The sequence below is a fragment of the Homalodisca vitripennis genome, chromosome 1, assembly GCF_021130785.1.
Source record: "Homalodisca vitripennis isolate AUS2020 chromosome 1, UT_GWSS_2.1, whole genome shotgun sequence".
Classification (NCBI taxonomy): Eukaryota; Metazoa; Arthropoda; class Insecta; order Hemiptera; family Cicadellidae; genus Homalodisca; species Homalodisca vitripennis.
The window spans coordinates 155,620,227-155,642,648 of NC_060207.1; the positions used below are offsets into that span (position 1 = coordinate 155,620,227).

Genomic DNA, 22,422 nt, shown 5'->3' on the forward strand with positions numbered 1-22,422 from the left:
CATAACGTTGCTATGGTGGGAAGAGTTGATTCAATGTGAATGTTGAGTTTACCTCCAGTTGACCTTCTTCTTAGTGCATCATCTGAAATATAACGTTGTCACCCACATTGCCCTTGGAATCTGGAGCCATTATAGCTGTGTTGTGTATATAATACTGGAAAAGAACGCAAGGAAAATTACTCCGAAAGTTTTATGTTTGGTGTCCTTGCAAATATAGCCTAATTATTAGGCATTGTGTTTTTTTATCCACACGATAAAAATATTATTGAAAGTTTTATATATAAGTTTCATTTCAGCCCCAAAGAAACGTTAATTTAGTAAATGTATGTTTAAATAAAAAAATTTTATGTAAGATCTTTCTTGGACAATAAGGAATGCTCTTAAGAATAAATCTGGGGATTAAAGACAGCTCTTTCTGACTTTTATTTAAAAAGTGTATTCAATAAATATCTTCCATGCTGTGATCGATAATAATTTTAAATAGTATCTTATATGTTATAATATCAGCAGATAGGCTAATCATCGGATAGTCGTGAAATAATTCACAGTTATTTGTGGGAACGTGTTATGTTTCATGGCGTTATCACTGTCTGGTCAGTTATCCCATAATTATATTACTGCTAATAAATGTTTTTCAGCAATTTTATTTATGTAATAAGTCAGTCCACGTGTACGGTGACGGTGGTGGGTGGTGTGCGGAGTGGCATGCCTCACTGGCCACAGAGCGGTGCGGCGCGGCAACCGCGGCTACGGCCCGCGGGGGTCACCGTATTGAAATGTGGCCTTGGGTGAGAAGAAGACGGCACTGGCACGGCCGCGGCGTGGCTGGGCGGTAGAGGTCAACAGCTACACGTAACATAGCCTCGCGCCGGGTCTCTCCAGATCGATATCTAGCCTACCTGTCTCACAGAGCCGGCCGCCGCTCGAGCCGCACACCGCAGATTTACTACTATTTGACAACTTCAAAACAAACGGCCAGCTGACTGGACCGCGGCTGTCTGTCCGCGTCCGTCTCCGGTAGTTACGTGCGTGACGGAATCCCCCCCCCCCACCACACCATACGCACGTGCGTGCACTACGGCACATACCACTAACTCTTTCTCTGGTATCGATTCCTATTCAATTATTAGTAGTGTGAGGCTATAAATGTGGGTTATTTGTATTAATTGATTGTATCATCTAGTGACAGTTGATTTATTTATTCCTTATTAATTACATGGACAGTGCACTAATAAACACTTAAAAGGTCCCAACCTGTATTTGAAAAGTGTAAAATGTCCATACTCTGCGAATTTAGGGGTTTTAATTCACTCTTTATTTAGACTTATCTGTTTTGAATATGCATTAAGCTTTGTCTGTAAGCACAGTTAACGGATTTGTGAGTTTTTATTTTAAATAAGGAGAAGAGAGTATATGAGAAAGTAACGTAGGCCTACTTTATAATTTCCGTACCGTAGTTTTGTTAAGCCACTAGGTAAATGTTTCAAAATTATAGCTAATCATTTTTAAAACAGCTTATTGAAGACTAGTGGATATAAATTAATACACACAATTAAAGACAAGATAAAGAAGTTTATTAACCCCATTCAAAGCGTCTCTATTCACATTTAGCCAACTTAATTATTTTTACAATAATAAAGCAAGAGAGACGAAAATAGTAAAACCTTACTCTCAGTAACTTGTGATATGTGGTGTAATTAATTATAAATCTTTGCTGAATAGTTTTACATTTGTGTTAATATTTTTGGATGAAGTTCTGGCGCTGCAGTTGATGCACGCGCGTATGTGTTGGAGTGTGGGAGGCGGATTGCGTCACGTACGTCACTACCGCGGTCCAGCAGGTGACCGTGTGTGTTACAGTAGAGTACAGTGATATTTACACACGAATAAAATATTACCATTAATATATTGATTCTATAGAGTTCGCGGGTTTTGTTTAGAATGTTTTAACGAAGTGTTCTACGTTATAATCGTTCTTGTTTATTATTTTATTATACATCGTTTTTCAATAAAACCTGTGTTTATGTTTCCTATAAGAATTCTTGAAACAGTTAAACATTTCTGAAATCACTGAAATAGTCCTGACAAATTGTGTTCAAATTTTCTGCGCTCAAATTATTCGCTTTTGCTCCAAAGATAGCACTGGCGATACTCTTTTTTTGTATCAAACTATCTGATCAACTCTTTCTTACTTTGTAATCAAGTATTTTAAAACTGAATATTATTTGTATAAACAACATAACTTTTGAATTAGCGTGTATTAATTGAATTGAAATTAACGATTTACTCGTTATCAAACGAATAAAATTTGTTAAGTCGGTACAATACGAAGCGCAGCTCAACATCTGACCTTGATGATCTTTTAAGACCTATCTCTCCCTCTACAAATGGACAAAATCATAAATCCGCTTATCTAGAGAGTTGTGGACCACTGAAGGATAAGATCAAATAGTGCGTGCCACTGTAGCATTGTGTAAGCGGTACGTGATCCGGCGCTGAACATTAGATCGGATAGTATGGCCTTATACTCCTCCTTGGAACTATCCGAGTCCGACAGGGTTGGGGAAATATGGAAGGTATAGAATTAAACAAAGGTAACTTGGCGTCTGCTGAACAGAAGGCTTTGTAATGGAAGAAAAATCTGTTATTAGGATCTCGTATAGTTCATCTGTCAGAGCACCTCTTAGCGGAAGCTGGTTAGCCAATGTGGGATGATTAGATTCTATATGTTAGCGAGGATGTCCTTGTACTCTTTAACTCAATACAATTTGCTTCAAGACTGGTATGGGAATACTTTTAGATTGTCCTCGGTAGCCAGTCGTAGCTTTGTATACGAGTGTATTAGAGAGGTTTGACAGCAAAGAGCATGTTGATGAACTGACAAGAAATGGCTAAAAATCACTTTATTGGGCCCGGATCAGCTTGAAGTCTGTAAGACATCTGCATACTAAGTTATTAAAAAGAGTTCAAGGACAAGCACTGCCATCGTTGGTTGTGTAGATCTGTACAGATATCGTTACATGCATAAATTACCGAATTATTTTTGAAGCTGAGTAGATTACTGGACACGGGTTATTTCAGGAACCATCCACACTTCAGGACTCACCACTGAAGCGACTAAGTGTAGATTATCTAATCAGTCTGAGTCTGAGGAGACTTCCAACCCGATAATTTTGAATTGTGGAGTTGAGAGATTTGAGGTTAGGGGATCAGGACCCTATTTGAACTTTTTCAGATAGGTGATTCAGTTTGAATAGTTATTAGGCTCGTTGAAGTCCTAGATCTCATGGAAGGTTCGTGGGTGGGCATGATCGATTAATAGCACCCAGAGTGCTAGGAAACACGAGTCCTTTTTAATGTAGAATAGTCCAGAGATCTAGCCATTTTAAAATGATAGCTGAGCTCATTAAAAAAATTAATACCATTGTTTAATTTAAATCAGTTAATGCAAGTGGAAGCCGTGGGCGTAATTAATAAAATAATAATAGGTATTGTCTGCTTACTGGGTCTTTGTTATCATACACTGACCTTAGCTTCCATTTACTTCGAAATACAGAATAATTCCTCTTTTTGTTTTTTAAAGTTGTTGTACATAGTACATTAAAAGTAAAAGGTTTGTAAATTCAGCTTTCATCATCCTTTAATTTAATTTTTTCAGGTTTAAATTACAGAAACTCTCTAAACAATACAATATAGGATGAGGACCTTTTTAATTCATGAAACGTTTTACAACACCCCGAGAGTAAGGTTTGCACATGGTTTATCATTTATGTATCTGTACAATTTCACTGACAGGTATTTTTTTTGTTTCAGGTGAGTATTTACTTCAGGCGGTTTGGCTGTAAGTACATATTGAAGGCGGCTCGCTGGTTTCTTCTTAGGTAAAATACTCGCCTCAAACTCTTTCTTTTTGTAGGTTCTTGTAGTAATTTAATGTCTCATGACATGATCTGAAAGCTTAGTTACACTTATTAAAAATCCTCAACAATATTCGCAGCTGACAAGGTTTGGGTTCATGTTGTGCACTAGATCAATTTGGTATTCTTGAACCTCCCATTTTATCAGACTAAATCTAGTTTTTCGTAAGATCTGTATAGTTATTCCCTCTAAGAAGTCGGGGATGGAATGAGAGGGTATCTAAAGTGATATAAGTAAAAGTATAATTTAGTATTGAAAACCTTTTTATATCCTCTAATTTCTAACTTCACAAAAAACTACCGCGGCAATAGATTTTACCAAAAAGTAGTTAATTCAATATTTCAATCCAGCCAATTTACTTTTGGCTTTTGGATTATTGAGCATGTTTTCAAAAACTGTATGAATTAGATGTAATTTAACATGAATATGAATAGAAGGTAACCAAAAACGGATTAAAACGTGAGTAAATCCACTTTGATATTGCTTTGAACGGGTTAGAAGTAGAAGGGTTGTGGTAACTAGAACAATACTGTTTTGGTGAAGTTACATAGTTTTTAGTATTTGTTCCTAGACAAACCTATGGCATTAAGTTTTAGTTAGAATGTTATACTTTTGATGGCGGGATACTTCTGGTATGTTATTGTATCAGCCGTATCTATTCCTGAACACATAAATCCACAGCTGTGTTGTATGGAGCCAGAAAGGGAAAGTAGTATTTTCCCTGCATTGTACTGTACAGACATACAAAGAAACTGCTTGCCTAAGTAGTTCGGCCTTGGACTTATCAGTGCTTACTTATCGCTCTACAGTGTTTAGTTTAACTATTAATTGCCCAGAAACGTGTTAAAATGCTGAACTAGATTTAAACCAGGTTACCACAGTACCTATTCGATTAAACATTTTAGAAGTCAAATTACTATTTTTTTATATTAATTTCGCTTTAATACGAAACACGTTAATTCGTGTAATGCTTAAATGTATGCTAGTAATAAATAAAAAATTGTACCAAATACAAACTATTCATATTCGAGTATTCCTATCCTATTATTTTGTTAAATACAAATTTATGTAGCTGATAAGAGTCATTCGTTTTTTTTAAATGCATTGTGTTTGAAGTCCCTTGGTACTTCCTCATATTACACATATTTCAAATTGTAACTGTTAATTTAATATTACTACGACTATATTTTCCTTATTTGAGTTTTTCGATCATTACGTTTTGGAATGTGCTCAGTTCCTAATCTCAGATCAATAAATAATATATTTGTTTCCAACCTTGCTGTTTGAGACATTACATTTCACGGATTAAAAATAAGAATGACGAAAGGTGTAGTACAAAAATCTGATTTTGGAATTATACATAAATAATACACATTGCACTATCTAACTCAGTGTAACGAACCAGAGCATAACAGGTTGGTTTGCTTGAAGTTTGTAATATACTACCGAACCTGGTCGGTTACACAAGGCTCTACGGACGGAGACGATAGGTAGGCCAGATTACGGTACAAACGTCGCGTCGGGCCAAAACGGTTTTCCATTCGACCAAGTTTGATGAAACGTCGATCCAAGTAGCATAGTGCATATTTACCACTAATATTAGGAATCAAGTAATGCTTTGAATTATAACCAATAAATGTATAATCTCTGTTAATACGGAATTTTAGTAATTATATTTCATGTGAAACCACTGCTGACAATAAGGATGGCAGTACCTAAATTTGACAGTTATATAACAATATATTAATACAAGTAAATAGAATTATTATTTATTGAGTTTTAATGGTTTATCATATCCAGCATCGTATATTAACGGTTCAGTATAGTTAAACGGTTACTGTTACCGCAAGGCAGTCCCCAGCACACCATGCTCTACAAAAATAATCAAGAAGCATATATCGGGCGATTAGGAAATTACAGAAGGAAGCGAAGTTGAAAACGTATCAAGAACTGTAATTTAAAATCGATAAGTAAATACTGTTAAATAGTGTCTAAGTAATAGTAATGGGAAAACTGGGTAGTACCAATCTCCGCAGCGGTCTTACCCAAGGAGGAAAGAAAACATTTCCTTCCTGGTGGCACCAATGAGGAGTGGGGGGATGCTCGTGTCGTCACGTCATCGCGCGTCGCGCCTTTCTGTTTCACAACTGAAAATGATTACAGTATACTAAATGTTATGTACACTTCAATGATGTTAGATCATTTGAAAAATAATACAACACATTTGCAATATTTTGAATATTTTACTGAAATAACCAACAATTTCAAAACTTGTTATATAGTTTGATGTATTTTAAATTTATTCTGTTCTTCATTATCATTTATAACCTACACTTGTTTGTTTTCATTAACTACCAACACACATTATGCAAAGACAACACATTGTCACTACAATATTATTCTCCTTCAACAGGTTTGATATGATACCGGTATTCCATTTAAATAATCCATTACAACTATATTTATCAAATTAGCATTTGCGGTTTTTATCTAAATTTTACTCATGTCTTTCCCAACCATTTTTCCGATAGCAAAAATCGCAAGACCAAATAAACAAAACCTTTGTCACAGGGGGTCGTTTGGATGTTTATAAATTATTCTAATAAGCAAACTCGACTTTTTAAAATAATTGCAGTCATGTGCCAACATACTTTCTCCCACGAATACAGAATTTCAGAATGTTATTACTATTGTAACTACGATTTACGACAGTGTTAATGAGTGCCAGTTTTGGATAGTGGTTCAGCGCTTTCAACTATAAGAGGGCGTAGTTCAGTAATAGTCCTTTTATAGGGATGCCTAGTCTGTTTCCTTCGTTAGTGTGTGGTATCCAAGTGTTCCTCAGGTAGTTCAGTAATAGTCCTTTTATAGGGATGCCTGGTATGTTTCTTTTGTTGGTGTGTGGTATCCAAGTGTTCCTCAGGTAGTTCAGTAATAGTCCTTTTATAGGGATGCCTAGTCTGTTTCTTTCGTTAGTGTGTGGTATCCAAGTGTTCCTCAGGTAGTTCAGTAATAGTCCTTTTATAGGGATGCCTAGTCTGTTTCTTTCGTTAGTGTGTGGTATCCAAGTGTTCCTCAGGTAGTTCAGTATTAGTCCTTTTATAGGGATGCATAGTCTGTTTCTTTCGTTAGTGTGTGGTATCCAAGTGTTCCTCAGGTAGTTCAGTAATAGTCCTTTTATAGGGATGCCTAGTCTGTTTCTTTCGTTAGTGTGTGGTATCCAAGTGTTCCTCAGGTAGTTCAGTAATAGTCATTTTATAGGGATGCCTAGTCTGTTTCTTTCGTTAGTGTGTGGTATCCAAGTGTTCCTCAAGTAGTTCAGTAATAGTCATTTTATAGGGATGCCTAGTCTGTTTCTTTCGTTAGTGTGTGGTATCCAAGTGTTCCTCAGGTAGTTCAGTAATAGTCATTTTATAGGGATGCCTAGTCTGTTTCCTTCGTTAGTGTGTGGTATCCAAGTGTTCCTCAGGTAGTTCAGTAATAGTCATTTTATAGGGATGCCTAGTCTGTTTCCTTCGTTGGTGTGTGGTATCCAAGTGTTCCTCAGGTAGTTCAGTAATAGTCATTTTATAGGGATGCCTAGTCTGTTTCTTTTGTTGGTGTGTGGTATCCAAGTGTTCCTCAGTAGTTCAGTAATAGTCCTTTTATAGGGATGCCTAGTCTGTTTCTTTTCGTTGGTGTGTGGTATCCAAGTGTTCCTCAGGTAGTTCAGTAATAGTCCTTTTATAGGGATGCCTAGTCTGTTTCTTTTGTTGTGTGTGGTATCCAAGTGTTCCTCAGGTAGTTCAGTAAATAGTCCTTTTATAGGGATGCCTAGTCTGTTTCTTTTGTTAGTGTGTGGTATCCAAGTGTTCCTCAGGTAGTTCAGTAATAGTCCTTTTATAGGGATGCCTAGTCTGTTTCCTTCGTTAGTGTGTGGTATCCAAGTGTTCCTCAGGTAGTTCAGTAATAGTCCTTTTATAGGGATGCCTAGTCTGTTTCTTTCGTTAGTGTGTGGTATTCCAAGTGTTCCTCAGGTAGTTCAGTAATAGTCCTTTTATAGGGATGCCTAGTCTGTTTCTTTCGTTAGTGTGTGGTATCCAAGTGTTCCTCAGGTAGTTCAGTAATAGTATTTTATAGGGATGCCTAGTCTGTTTCTTTCGTTAGTGTGTGGTATCCAAGTGTTCCTCAGGTAGTTTCAGTAATAGTCATTTTATAGGGATGCCTAGTCTGTTTCTTTCGTTAGTGTGTGGTATCCAAGTGTTCCTCAGGTAGTTCAGTAATAGTCCATTTTATAAGGGATGCCTAGTCTGTTTCTTTCGTTAGTGTGTGGTATCCAAGTGTTCCTCAGGTAGTTCAGTAATAGTCATTTTATAGGGATGCCTAGTCTGTTTCTTTCGTTAGTGTGTGGTATCCAAGTGTTCCTCAGGTAGTTCAGTAATAGTCCTTTTATAGGGATGCCTAGTCTGTTTTCTTTCGTTAGTGTGTGGTATCCAAGTGTTTCCTCAGGTTAGTTCAGTAATAGTCATTTTATAGGGATGCCTAGTCTGTTTCTTTTCGTTAGTGTGTGGTATCCAAGTGTTCCTCAGGTAGTTCAGTAATAGTCTTTTATAGGGATGCCTAGTCTGTTTCTTTCGTTAGGGTGTGGTATCAAGTGTTCCTCAGGTAGTTCAGTAATAGTCTTTTATAGGGATGCCTAGTCTGTTTCTTTCGTTGTGTGTGGTATCCAAGTGTTCCTCAGGTAGTTCAGTATAGTCTTTTTATAGGGATGCTAGTCTGTTTCTTTCGTTAGGTGTGTGGTATCCAAGTGTTCCTCAGGTAGTTCAGTAATAGTCCTTTTATAGGGATGCCTAGTCTGTTTCTTTCGTTAGTGTGTGGTATCCAAGTGTTCCTCAGGTAGTTCAGTAATAGTCATTTATAGGGATGCCTAGTCTGTTTCTTTCGTTAGTGTGTGGTATCCAAGTGTTCCTCAGGTAGTTCAGTAATAGTCTTTTTTATAGGGATGCCTAGTCTGTTTCTTTCGTTAGTGTGTGGTATCCAAGTGTTCCTCAGGTAGTTCAGTAATAGTCATTTTTATAGGGATGCCTAGTCTGTTTCTTTCGTTAGTGTGTGGTATCCAAGTGTTCCTCAGGTAGTTCAGTAATAGTCATTTTATAGGGATGCCTAGTCTGTTTCTTTCGTTAGTGTGTGTGTATCCAAGTGTTCCTCAGGTAGTTCAGTAATAGTCATTTTATAGGGATGCCTAGTCTGTTTCTTTCGTTAGTGTGTGGTATCCAAGTGTTCCTCAGGTAGTTCAGTAATAGTCCTTTTATAGGGATGCCTAGTCTGTTTCTTTCGTTAGTGTGTGGTATCCAAGTGTTCCTCAGGTAGTTCAGTAATAGTCATGTTATAGGGATGCCTAGTCTGTTTCTTTCGTTAGTGTGTGGTATCCAAGTGTTCCTCAGGTAGTTCAGTAATAGTCATTTTATAGGGATGCCTAGTCTGTTTCTTTTCGTTAGTGTGTGGTTCCAAGTGTTCCTCAGGTAGTTCAGTAATAGTCATTTTATAGGGATGCCTAGGTCTGTTTCTTTCGTTAGTGTGTGGTATCCAAGTGTTCCTCAGGTAGTTCAGTAATAGTCCTTTTTATAGGGATGTAGTCTGTTTCTTTCGTTAGTGTGTGGTATCAAGTGTCCTCTGGTAGTTCAGTAATAGTCCATTTTATAGGGATGCCTAGTCTGTTTCTTTCGTTAGTGTGTGTATCCAAGTGTTCTCAGTAGTTCAGTAATAGTCCTTTTATATGCCTAGTCTGTTTCTTTCGTTAGTGTGTGGTATCCAAGTGTTCCTAGGTAGTTCAGTAATAGTATAGGGAAGTCTGTTTCTTTCGTTAGTCTGTGTTCAGTATTCATGTTTAGGGATGCCTAGTCTGTTTCTTTCGTTAGTGTGTGGTATCCAAGTGTTCCTCAGGTAGTTCAGTAATAGTCATTTTATAGGGATGCCTAGTCTGTTTTTTTCGTTAGTATGTGGTATCCAAGTGTTCCTCAGGTAGTTCAGTAATAGTCCTTTTATAGGGATGCCTAGTCTGTTTCTTTCGTTAGTGTATGGTATCCAAGTGTTCCTCAGGTGAATGGTGTTTCTTAGAAAAACCGACATTTCAAGCCAACCTCATATTTTCTGTATGAGGACTGCAACACTGGTATCGGCACCCTTATCTAAATTGCTAAAACATCCTTAACGTCAGTAGCGAGCTTTGGCAGGAATCTCATCCCTACAGTCCATCCTGCAATCTGCACTCAGCCCAGAACCTGAGGATCACTTTGTGCACGTGAAGCTCCGTTACAACGTAGAAAGGGCGCCGTCAATCGCTGTTTGTACTTTGCAGTAATAAAGAGCATTAATCCTAGTTTATTTGTACTGTACGATCGGTACTCAATCTTCTTGCAGTTAGGAAGTTGCGTGCTCACAACACTCATTTGAAGATATATTTCGAGGTATTGCCTGGATAAAGAGTACTAACATTTGGTACATTTACTCAAACGAAGTAATCAGTTAGGAAAAGGAAAGATTTGACTTGATCATACTAAAATAATTCAGTATTTGATCCCACAAAGTGTTAACATTTTACTTCGTCTCTTTTTCTTTTATTTTTTTCCTCTTTAATTAACCTGGATTATTTTTATGTAATCCTTTTTTACGCTCGGAGTGCTTCCCAATTTAAAATAAAATTAGTTTATGCTTAATAAAATACATAACTTATAATTTTAATCATAAATCAATACCACGTTGATGGTGTTATTATTTCTTCCGGAAAATAATAATGAAACATGGGTACCACACAACGTATTTTAATAAATGTACTATTGTGTTGCATCAAAATTACCTGTTTGGACTGTTTAATGAACATATATTTACAAAGTTAACTTCAAAAAATAAAGCGGTTAGATGTAGATAACGTATGATTGTAACTCTACTGATTTTTAGACTTGGCCAACTTCGCAATCTTACACTAGAGAAACGAAATGTCTTATTGAAATTATTCTAATTTTCCCCAAAAAAGTGTAAACAAATAAATTAATTTATTTTACAGGTTGATGCATGAGCGCCTTTTTACACGCAATCGTTGAGAATTCGCTGTTATAATGGATCTTCCTGTTGAAACATTTATCTTCGTAAATGCCAGCGTAAGACGTTCCGGAATGAAAACGATGTGTGAATATAAAAAGCGGCGCGTGTGCGTGAAAATTGCCGAGCGGTATGTTGCGTGAGGTGATAAGAATAGTGATAAGGGGACGGCGGGAAGACGAGTCCATTCATATGGCGGGTTGGCAGCAGTGGCGGCCGCGGCGCGGCGGAGCGGTAGCCTCGCGCGGGGTGCCGGAGCGGGCCGGCCAGTACAGTCACGTGGGGTGGTACAGTCGCCCCCGCGAACAACTACTTGTTGACGCAATCATGTATGCGCCGCGCGCCGCGTAGCATCTCCGGCTCGCGGCTCTGAGAGGGCCATCATAAATTATAGAAAAGTCGCATGCAGGTGCGAATGGCGCTGATGAACACAGATCATAGTTGGAATACATTAGCACTTGGCATCGATATTATAAGTAGGCGACTTAGGTTTAAATTGAAATAATTACTTCTATTACTTTTTTAACATACTTCATTTCTTTATTTAAAGCTCATCCAGACCGGTAGTTATTTGAATGTATTTACTGTCACTAAAAAACTGAAAACTGTGTTTGTAAACTGGTACCAATCACCTTATTCAAATGTGAACCAGAAATGAGACACGAGGAGACAACAGAAAAGTTGTAATTTTACTGTAATTTTCCGTGCTTGTGTTTTTTGTTGTTGTTCTTCTTACGTTGTTGTATACATATACAGGCTCGCAAGGAGCCAGAAGGAAATCTTAAATGAGAACATAGGTCGAGTAGTACATCAAATTAAAGGTCTTTATTAGTAGAGTACAATGCCGCAAATACGACCTCAAAGGGTTCACTTAAAAAAAAGAATGCTGGTTTAAAGTTTGAAACATTTACAATTTAGGTCCTGTTCTAGATAGTTTAATATTCTTCTTATCTTGGCTCAAGTTGTGAAAGTTAAAGTCAATGAATGAATACTGGACTTATGGAATAGTTTTTTAAGGGGGGTCGGCATGTCCTATCTTCCCTATGTAAAATACCATATCTTTAGGTACACATATCTCAATAACTAATAAAGATATCCAGTTAATTCTTTTTTTTGTTGTGTTCCCCACACCTTAATCTTTAATTAGAGCGATTGGTTTTTATTTCTCAAAAATGTTTTCCCAAAAAAAATCTTTTTATTTTAATTAGTCATTAAATATTTGCGGATTTTATTTGTATATTTTTTTTAATGACAAATTTAAAAAATAGGAATATCATAAAACCCATCGCTTAAAACAAAGATATAAGTGTGGGGAACACAACAAAAAAAGAATTAACTGGATATCTTTAGTAGTTTTTGATATATGTGTACCTAAATGTAAAAAAATCTACTTTTCGGAAACGCCAAAAAAACCAACTTTATTATGAAAAACGGAAAAAACCTACCTTAGTGCATGCCTGCTCCATAGGAAGGGTTGTCAGGGTCTTCCATATCTTCATAAACATCTTCTAACCTCTTATTGGCAATGCTGAGCTGTTTACGGCACCGTTTTTCAATTTCTTGCATAGCTTTATCCGATTTTTTCAAGCTCCTTCATGACACGGATGCAGTTTGACCCCAGGATTGATTCCAAGTTTGTGTAAAATTTTACACTTTATAATATTACCACGGTTGTAAGTAGCTATTGCTTCACACACTCCTAGTTCCAAGGTATTCTTCATTACAAAAACTGCTTTAGGAACCCGAGACCAGATGACACTGTTCAGTGATTCGCTAGGATTCTGCGTGCCCCCGTGCAGACACTACGCAGCAGATGCTCTTGAGAGAGATCCTGAAAATAGGCTTTATTTCATCCATAACAATTGGAGGCAGATGGGTGTGGTCCTTATGATTGTATGGTTTTTCCTCAGCTATAGCTTTCTTGAATTTGCACCATGTATCAGGTCCCATTGGGGCATAGTGGCATGAGCAGGTTCAGCGTTAGATGAAACAAGATGAAAGTAAGTCGCCCAGACTGCTGCTTTCATTTTCTGCAAACTATCTGTATTCCTCATAATTGCCAGACCATAATATGTCTGTATTTCATCTATAACAGAGTTAGTCAAGCGACCCACGGCCTCCTATCTTTTTACCATCGGAAAGATCTTTTTTCCCTATTTTAGTCTTTAGAGTTCGGAGCCTGGTGCCCATACGTTTTCTAACATGAGCTATACACTCTAACTTTTCTGTTACATACTCTGGGCCATAAGGGGCTTCCTTTTGAATGGTTGGGAATGCAGCACTGTCGCCGTCACCTAAGTAATATCTGTATTTTGATACCCCTAGTAGCCTCTGATTTCCTGAACATGTCAACAACACCGGCCACCTCCATTCCACCACTTGTCCCCGGCATAGTTAGCAGCACAATTACCTTCATGTTGTTGATTTAGTCTGTTTTTGCACACTACAAAATCTGCTAAATACCCTAACATCTACTACTTTCCCGGTATTAGCGGCAATAGCAGTAATAACACCGTTGTGTGAGAGACATGGCCGCGGCGCTGCCAGGTTCCGTCAAAATATACCAGTTATATTCATATCGCCATCATTTTCAACCACAGCTTCTGTGGCTGCTTGTTTCATTTCTTCTTCACAAATTTCTTTTGCTGTTGCTGCAAGGGTTTTGTTGTATACCTTGAAAAGAAGGAGGCTTTGGTAAGTTCATAAACTGAACAAAATGTCTTCGCTGCCTGCTCCCCCTTCCCAATACAGCGAAAAGCATAAACTGCTCGAACATTTACTTCTGATCTACGGGTTTCCTAATTTTTCAATGTTACTAGATGATACAGAAAATCCACACTCATTACACTTTATTTCAATTGTCACAGATAGGCCTACTCTGTTTACTTGTTTGAAGTGAAAGTGAACCATTGCATTGTGAGAGCAAACCGCTATGTCTAAAAGCAACTTCTCAAAACTCAGCAAGTTTACAATATCATTACTACAATTGTTACTCATACTTATGTATTGCTCATACTCATATAAACTACTAACTAACTTTTTCCCTGATGTGCTCTGTTTATTTAGATTTACAATCATCACTTGGTCCAGGAGTAGGCGTAAGTTTCAGTGACATTGGAGCTAAACACTAGGCCTAGCAGAAGTATCACCACCACTTCCATTGTTTGTCTTCCAAGCTGGTACCCCACTGAATAAACTTTTACGTTTTTTAAATTGTCTTTACTAGGTACGCGAGGCATTTCGAATAAAAATATAAACTACAACCACTTTTCAATAACTTTGGTAACTAAATTTCACCATTGAAGCATAAACAATCACTGTCACAACATTACAAACACAAACATAACCAACAAGTCAGACAAACAATAAACAGAACATCTGACTGACACAACCAAAGTATATCACGTGATGAAGTGTTGCCAACACAGCTATAATAACAAAAAAAAATCTTTCGTAACAGTTTTAGAGTGAGTACTATATTGAAGCCCAGTCGGCGTGGTGGAGCCACGAAAAAACTACGGTGCATACTGTAATAAAATGTCTCATAAAAAAATAAATATAATAATAATAACAGTAATTTTGGTATCAAATTAAAGCTAAAAAGTAGAGGAATTTAGATAGCTAAAAATCTAAAAATCGATAATTTTGACGAAAAATTCGTTCCGACCCCCCCGGTAGTTAGTGACTCTTTACATCCAACGCTCTTCTGAGCTGTTTTTCTGGTTGAGTAATCACCGTAAAAACTATATACAAATCGATAAAAACGATGAAAAGTGTAAAATTTCCATGATTATACAAGTAATGCGAAGAATAAAATAGAGAATGGTCTACAAAGAGTTTGGCAAAATAATTTAACATAACAATAGCTCAAGATGTGCATTGTATAGTGTACGATGTACATCAAGTGAAGCCCAAGGCGCAACCTAAAAGTAAGAATTTTCTGTTATCAGAAAATCATACTGATACCAGATCATCTCTGCTAAACAACACCTTTAATAATGACATACGTCTTGAGCTAAGCTTACAGTAAAAACTCCTTGTAAACCATTAATCCTGTACTAATAAAGACCTTTAATTTGATGTACTACTCGACCTATGTTCTCATTTAAGATTTCCTTCTGACTCTTTGCGGACCATCCCCTTGACTTGACAAAAATTGTAGTTACTTTAAAAAGTAGATTTATAGGTGCAATAGTGATGTACAAAGTTTTACTGCTTTACCTGTAATCGTTCGGGAGTTACCAAGCCAGTGCGGGACTTTTATTTACACCCTGTATATATTTCTGTTGCGTTTTCATTGCCATGGTTTCTCACTTTGTTAATCTTCATTCACGATTAACCTTGTAGGTTTTGAAATATCAACAAGAATCCAGATTGTAATGGTTTTGAAAGCCTACTTGAAACAATGTCAAAATTATAGACAATAAATGTATAAATGAGTGCATTATTTTTTATCGCCGTATCCAAATGTAAAGCGGATTGGAAGCGTACTACGAGACGAGACAATGTATGCGCACGTGCGTCATGTTTGAGTTATATCTGACTGTATCAGCCAAGCTTCAATTGAGGTTTAATGATTTCAGAACGACATTAGTAGATAAGAGTCAACAATACTTAAGGAATCTGGGAGATAGTGTGTGGTAAAACATTATCATATCGAGGCATTGACATCAGTGGAGTGAAAGTCCTCCTGCCTTGGAGGAACTTGGCATTATGTAGGTTTTTCGGGCAGATTATGTTGGGATCGTTCCATACACTAATACTGGACTATAAAAATGTCCACCTAATCATAGGTATCGTACCCTATTTAAACTATAAGAATGATAATATAAAAACCACAAGTTGTAAATTATCAATAGACACGTTCTTAAATGTTGGTGTCATTCAACTTTGTCACCCAGATTTGAACTACATATGGATAAAACTTATTCCAGGAATATGCAAATCAAGGGGTTTGAGACCGTGCCACAAAGGAAAACTTCTTTGCACCATAGTGAGGGACCGGCCTTAGGTCAGATTCCGTGGTACATTTCCATTTCCTCAGGTTTTTTCATATAAGCTTAATTTTTAATAATATACCAATAATACTTAACTATGATTTCTATCATGCTCTGATTATCCCTTTATACAGTATGTATCCATTTAGATAAATCATCCTGACAGTGCCTTAGATTACCTCGGTCACTATAAACTGCAAAGAAATAGTTAAGAAAGCGCGAGAGTTCCACGAGATTTCAGGATGCTAATGGTAAGATTCCTTGAAGAGAACTTCGTCCGACTTTCGAATCATCAACGTTACTTCAGAGGTAGTCATCCCTATAAGAACTTTGCTCGGCGCCTTCTAGAAGGGAACGTAATAAATTTGCACCAGCGTTGCTTTGACGAGGGCTTTACTGAGACTGTAGTACGTAGCATTATCTTGTCAAGAGCGTGACCAAATCTCGAGAAGTCCAAGGCATTTGATACTGTTACCACTTCTATAGTGATAATGTGTTAATGGAATTAAGAATGTCAAATCGGTTTCTGGAGTACCTGTCAAGCATCTACGATGGGAGTGTTGCATGATAGAGGTAGCCATAGTGTAGGACAAAGCGGTCGTTCTCGTCGATTCTGTTTTCCTTATTGTGAATAATATTTGACGGGCGTGCCACGTTAGTGAGAACCAACGAGTCAAATCTTTGGCTTTAACTGACGGTGTTCTCTTCTCTTGTTCGTAGAATCAATCTGTGACTTCAGGTAAATACGAATCAAATTGAGCAGTGGTGGTGGGCGGCATATGGGCTTCCTTTGATCTGGCCAAGAGAGTAAGGACAGAGCAAGTAGTTCGCGCTGGACGTGTAGATCGCGGATGATGGCATAAGTTACAAAATTGAAACAGAGCTGAAGTGTTGCATGAATATTATTTTCATGGGTGGGGGTGTGGAGGAGATGAATGAAAGGACCAATCATAACTACGCAGCCTGTTACATCTCGTGGTAACATTAAACGAGTTAAATTTTTAAGGCATCGCTGTAAGCATCTCGAATGGTATCCCGGAGAACCCACCATGTCAAATTGGTACTATCCAAAAGAAAAAGCTTAGAGGCATAACATTTTCAAGACAGGACAAACTTAAATTATTAGGACCAAATGAAAAATGTCTAAGAAAATGTATGTTTATTTTTGTTTAATGTAGGTAAACAAATTTTTGTTTCTAATAGTGTGTTTTATAAAATAACTATTCTGTTTGAGCATGTATATATATATATATATATATATATATATATATATATATATATATATATGTATATGCGTTTAGAAGCAAGATGGACGTATGTTAAAAAGAACGGTTTTCTTGTTTTTGTTTCTTTTTTTTTTGTGGAAGAAGTACGCGCACGAAATTGTTTGGTTCAAGTCAGGGATATTGTATATTTATTTCATGTATACATCCATTAATTAATCAGCCTGCTATACCGTATGGTAAGCATCCATGTAAAATCAATGTAGTAGAAGGGAATCTATGCCTAAATGTCAGTTTCTTGGGATGGCTTAACCTAGGTATGTTCTAAGGCGACTTTGGGCCGCAACTTTCGCTTGTATCTTGACCTGACTCCTTTCTCTCTTCTTGTATTTATAACAGTTTTGTGCTTTGTAAAAACGCTCATTAAATGAATCAATGAATCAGCCTGCTAGACCGTATGGTAAGCATCCATGTAAAATCAATGTAGTAGAAGGAAATCTATGCCCAAATGTCAGTTTCTTGGGATGGCTTAACCTCGGTATGTTCTAAGGCGACTTTGGGCCGCAACTTTCGCTTGTATCTTGACCTGACTCCTTTCTCTCTTCTTGTATTTATAACAGTTTTTGTGCTTTGTAAAAACGCTCATTAAATGAATCAATGAATCAGCCTGCTAGACCGTATGGTAAGCATCCATGTAAAATCAATGTAGTAGAAGGAAATCTATGCCCAAATGTCAGTTTCTTGGGATGGCTTAACCTCGGTATGTTCTAAGGCGACTTTGGGCCGCAACTTTCGCTTGTATCTTGACCTGACTCCTTTCTCTCTTCTTGTATTTATAACAGTTTTGTGCTTTGTAAAAACGCTCATTAAATGAATCAATGAATCAGCCTGCTAGACCGTATGGTAAGCATCCATGTAAAATCAATGTAGTAGAAGGAAATCTATGCCCAAATGTCAGTTTCTTGGGATGGCTTAACCTAGGTATGTTCTAAGGCGACTTTGGGCCGCAACTTTCGCTTGTATCTTGACCTGACTCCTTTCTCTCTTCTTGTATTTATAACAGTTTTGTGCTTTGTAAAAACGCTCATTAAATGAATCAATGAATCAGCCTGCTAGACCGTATGGTAAGCATCCATGTAAAATCAATGTAGTAGAAGGAAATCTATGCCCAAATGTCAGTTTCTTGGGATGGCTTAACCTCGGTATGTTCTAAGGCGACTTTGGGCCGCTACTTTCACTTGTATCTTGACCTGACTCCTTTTTCTCTTCTCGTGTTTATTTCAGTTTTGTGCTTTGTAAAGTTACGTTGGGGTGTGTGATATATTTTAATCTGTATGTTCCTCCTGAAGGATGTGGCTGTTCAACGATGTGCGTACAGTAGTAGTTTTTTCCCGGGCTTCCTTTTCTCTTACTTGCACGTCCTCAATTTACTGCTTGGTAGGCTGCATATGAAATGATCATTGGTCATGGAGTGCTTTATTTTGGGATAGCATGTCGACTGCCTAATGGAATCGCACCTGTGATCTCCGCTGAAGTTTTATATTTGTGTTGTGGTGGAACTGGATGACCGCCAGATGTACGATGTGAGTAAGTTCGGTATTGTGGGTACCCGTGATATTCTATTCGGAGATGATTCCTGAACCAAATAGGTGTATTCATAACAATATATGTTTTCCTTTACTTATAACCTTGGTTTACTTAAAGACAGTTGGAAAAATATATTCAGTATAAATAGAGAACAATTTAAAACAACGGGATCACGATATCTGGTATAGAGCGATCATTTTAAAGATTTACTATACGTTCAACGCAATTTTTGTATTCCCTAACCACTATTTAACCACTACCACTGTGACAAGCAAATGACATAAAACGTTTTAAATCAATCTTGACCTTCTATCGACATTGTAGTAAATCACAATATAAGCTTTGAGTTAAGTCTTTACCTTTATAATGTGGGATAAATAATCTAATTTAAAAGTATTAAATTACGGTAGATCTTTAGTGAAACTACAATCACATTAAACATGTGTAATTAATCTTCGCCTTCTAATGATTTGCCAAAAAAACCATTAAAACTCTTAAATTAATTTCATTAATCTTCTTTCTTTAATATGAAGGTAAATAAAGGTAAATAATCACATTTTGAGTCTGTGAATTATTCCTCACCCCCTAATATATGGGGTTAAATGATCACATTTTAACGTCTTGAAAGTTACCTTTAACTACCTAAAGAAAATAATCACATTTAAACATCTTCAGTCACCCTCCAACCTTAATTTGTGGTAGATAATCACAATTAAACTATTAAGAGATACTCCTCAACAACTATCCAAATTTAAGCGTCTTGATTCACTCCCCACCCTAATAGAAAGTAAATAAACACATTTAAACGTCATGAGATTTGCCCGTCACCATCTAATAACACAGTTAATAATCCCATTTAAACGTCTTAAGTCATTACCACTCATAATACACGCTAGACAATCAATCACAATTAAACTATTAATAGATACTCCTATGCGATACTACTATCCAAATTTAAGCGTCTTGATTCACTCCCCACCCTAATAGAAAGTAAATAAACACATTTAAACGTCTTGAAATTTGCCCGTCACCATCTAATAACACAGTTAATAATCCCATGTAAACGTCTTAAGTCAATCTCACTCATAATACACGCTAGACAATCAATCACAATTAAACTTCTTAAGTTATTTCTCTTATAATGTGGAAAATAATCACATTAAACATCTTGAGTAAATCTTAACCCTCTTACAATACGATAAAAATAATCACACTTAAACTCTTTGAGTTTCTCATCACCTCAGATAACACGCTAAATAATCACAATAATCGTCTTAAATATTTTCTAATCCCAAATGATTCAGTAAATAATCACAAAATGACACCGTAAATAATCGTAATAAACGTCTTTTGCTTTTCCTTATCCCAAAAATATATGATAAATAATCCCCCCCCCCCAAAAAAAACACACATCTTGAGTTTCTCCTTACCCCAATTTACACGGTAGATAAATACAATAAAGTCTTCTGTTTCCCTTCACCCCAAATAGTACGGCAAATAATCACAATAAATTTCTTAAGTTTTTGCTCATTTAATTATTTTGAAATTCAGAAACCTTCCAAGTTATGTTATTAGCGGATTACTGTTTGCAATTTTAAAATATTTTCTAATTCAATCCACCAGTGGTAAATGGGTATTGATTGATCTGTGTGTATTAATTGCGTTTTTTAAGTGACTACTTTTTTTGGCGGGCTATGGACGTATGTCTTGCACGGAGGAAAAACTTTCGTTTCGCGTCACGTCACGCATCACGCATGTTCGCTCTGTAGCCGCTTGGAGCTGGACTATCGCGACCATTTTGATGTCAATGAGTTTCGCCGTTCCTTTTGGCTTTCGGTTGCTAACCAGCCGTGCTAGTGAGAAATTACTGTTGCTCATTGTTGGCGACTACTTCTGTTGGTAGGCTAGGGATGTATGTTTATGGGATTAAAAATAAATTGATTAGACTGTTGTCTAGCTAACAAAGCTGTTGTGTAATTTAATCCTGGAAGAAAATTATACTTTCTGTTGATTATAATTCCTTACTTTACTGAATTACATTGGGCCTTGCTTTAAATTCCTTAAAAAAATAATTTTCGTAAAACAGGTTTTAAAACCAATTTTGCTAAATAAAACAATTAATTGACTTTTTAAAAGAAGAATTCGTTTAACAACGTCAAGCCATAAAAAACGACGTACGGAATAACAATAGAAGCTATGTTTAGAAGATATTTAGCAAGATTTAATTCCAGAGTTTTTATTTCTTATTTCACTTATCATAAACCCATAATTTCATTTTTAGAATATAATAACAATGAAAACGAAGTAATTAGGGCTTTTTCTGAAATACCAGATTGTAGTGAAAAGGATACTGACCAAATTCTAGAAACTAATATAAACGATACAAAAATATATATAAAAATAACAGAAAGCATACAACTTTTATGTTAAAAATGTTGTGTCTGATGTTATTTTTAAATATTAAAAATACCCATTTAGTAATTAGGAAACGTACTTTTTCAAAATATATATTCACAGACCGTCATAAGAAATACTCACTTCTGTCGGTCAGTTCCGAGATTGCCTTTCCATTTGTTCCAAAGGCGCTCTTCTTATATTGTTTTATTCTATGTTCCTTCTAAATTATTATAGCAATATTTAAATTGAAGTTTGAGTTTAAAACATTTATAAACATTGTTTCTGTTTATTAATCATGAATAATAGAGTTATCTCCTTCAATACGTAAAAAGGAAACAATAATCCGTCATTTTACAATAATTATTCATTTAAATCATTGATTGACTGCGGCGGCCGTATCTACTTTAAGTCTGCGTTGAAGTCAGTATATGTCTGATATCATAATAAAGGTGTTTGTTGATTCATATGGTTTTTAATACGTCTATGTGTATGTCTATTGAATGGTATAGTCGTCTAATTCTTATGAAATATTGGCTAAAACTTACTTGCTCTTTAATCATAAGACAATACCAAGAAGGTTGTGTATTGTGTATATGAACATCTCTTCTGTATATAAAATACTAATGAATGAAATACACGTACTGTGCTGTAGCAATCAGAGCATTTTCGACTGTTTGTTCTATAAATATATATTTTTATTTCCAATAAATGCTACATGTCGGTAATAAAACTTGAAAGAACCCCAAGAGAAGATTTAGCGCGAGCGACGCGACGCACGCTAAGGTCAATGGCAAAGTATGATGAGCGGAGCGAGGAGTGTAGTACTATCTGACCGGTAGGCGGTAAGGTTGGCAGCGGCCGGTATGGATCGCGTGGGCGTTGTGTTGGCCCCCCTGCTCACCTTGCCGCGCTCACTGCCACTGGCTCGGCATCTACATACTATCTTCTATACTGTTCTGTGCTAGTGACAGTGGTGCGGTGACTGTCGGTGACCATGTGATGTCAGAGGCCGGCCTGTGTCTGCCAGGGGCCCTTTGGCCCCCCGCGCCTCTCAAGATGCCCCCCAGGACTACACCCCCCCCGCCCCCCGACCCATTCTACTGCTCCCCCTTCGGCTCCCCCTACTTTAACAGGTGAGTGCAGTGCGGCACACGTGGATGTGGCCGCCCACATCGACCGCACATAACCTCTCTACTCCCGACTCATCTTCAACCAATAACACA

At 36.9% G+C, this 22,422-nt stretch overlaps 1 protein-coding gene across 1 annotated transcript in view; it reads left to right on the forward strand.

Moving 5' to 3' along the window:
* Positions 1 to 22,422, forward strand: part of LOC124374384 (LIM domain-binding protein 2-like) — a 162,015-nt gene that overhangs the window by 63,216 nt on the left and 76,377 nt on the right.